A 1848-nucleotide genomic window follows, 5' to 3' on the forward strand; every position below is an offset into this window, starting at 1 on the left:
ACAGAGTGAGACTCCAACTCAAAAAAAAAAAAAATGAAATTTGATCCCCAACGTTGGAAGTGGAGCCTAATAAGAGATGTTTGGATCATAAAGACAGATCCTTCATGAATGGTTTGTTGCCATATTTGCAGTTATGAGTGAATTCTCACTCTATTAGTCTCCGTGATAACTGTTAAAAAGAGCCTAGAGGGAAAATTGCTTGAGCCTAGAAGTTCGAGACCAACTTGGGCAAAATAGCAAGTCCTCGTCTCTATAAAAAAATCAAAAAATTAGCTGGGTGTGGTGGCATGTACCTGTAGTCCCATCTACTCTGAAGACTGAGGTGGAAAGATCGTCTTAGCTCAGGCGTTGGAGGCTGCAGTGCGTTGGGACTGATCCACTGCACTTCAGCCTGGGTGACAAAGGAGACTCCAACTCAAAAAAGAAATAAAAGTATCAATCAATAAATGAAGTTTAAATATAAAAAAGACCAGGCTTGGTGGCTCAGCTTTGGAGGCCGAGATGAGTGGATTGCCTGAGACCGCAGGTTCGAGACCGGCCCGGGTCTCATTTTTACGATAAATCAAAAATCAGCTGGGTGTGGTAGCACGCGCCTGTAGTTCCAACTACTTGGAAGGCTGAGGCGGAAGGATCACCGGAGCCCAGCAGGTCGAGGCTGCGGTGGCTGGGAGCGGTCACTGCACTCCAGTCTGGGCGACAGAGACTCCAGCTCAAAAAAATAAAAAAGAAACACTCAGTCTAATAATATGTAAAATAATTGAAAGAAATTGATGTCATAACTATAAAAATAAACAAGGGTTGGACTTGATGGCTCTTGCCTATAATCCCAGCACTTTGGGAGACTGAGGTGGGAGGATTGCTTGAACCTAGGAGTTTGAGACCAGCCTGGGACACATAGCGAGACCTCAACTCTACAAAAAATGAACTGGGCATGGTGGTGCATGGCTGTATTCCCAGCTACTCAGGGGGCTGAGGTGGAAGATCACCTGAGACCAGGAGGTTGAGGTTGTGGTAAACTGTGATCATGCTACTGCTCTCCAGCCTAGGTGACAGAGAGAGACTGCAACTCAAAATAAATGAATAAACAAATAAATAAACCAAGAGGTAGCTCAATAGAGGGATGATTAACTCTTCAGAAGCAGAGAGGACCAGGAAAGTTTTCTGGGAGGAGGTAGCATCTAAGTTGGGTGTTGATTGACAAACAAATATTCCCCAGCCCAAGTTTTCTAAGGACATACGTCTTCTGGCATCTGAATTCATCTTTTTGCATTTGGCTGTTTCTCCTTCATTGCTTCATTCCTCTACACACACCACTCCCTCTCCCCGCCTTCCCTACCTCATATAACCCTCCTCCCTTCTTTTCCTTCCTTTTATGGGAATTTTGTTTAGCGTTTGGCTCCTGGATTTAATTTAGTTAGATTGGACTGTGATGCTAATGTTTCTGTACATTTGCCCAGAGGCCTTCAGCTGATGGGTGTACTCTTCACTGGCCAATACATGGGTGAATAAAGCCAGTCAGCTGTCTTACATCTCTGTCTCTCTTCTCTTTCTTTGCACTTTGCCCATCTTCCAGAGACTTCCTTCGAAAACTAAAGTTTTCCCAGGTACTGAAACATAGACTGCCTTCAATAAGTCACTCTGCACCTGCCAATCAATTCCATGGAGGACTTTTTTTTTTTTTAAATCAGTCTACGTGGAATGATACGGCTGCCCAAGGAGTCAGGGAGAAGAAGCTCAATTAGAAGTTCACATCTCAGCTGGGCTCGGTGGCTCAGCCTGTAATTCTACGCTTTGGGAGGCTGAGGTGAGTGGATTGCCTGAGCCCGCGGGTTCGAGACCCGCCTGGGG

This window comes from Carlito syrichta, unplaced genomic scaffold, assembly GCF_000164805.1.
Source record: "Carlito syrichta isolate Samal-C Ts95f unplaced genomic scaffold, Tarsius_syrichta-2.0.1 Scaffold143822, whole genome shotgun sequence".
Lineage (NCBI taxonomy): Eukaryota > Metazoa > Chordata > Mammalia > Primates > Tarsiidae > Carlito > Carlito syrichta.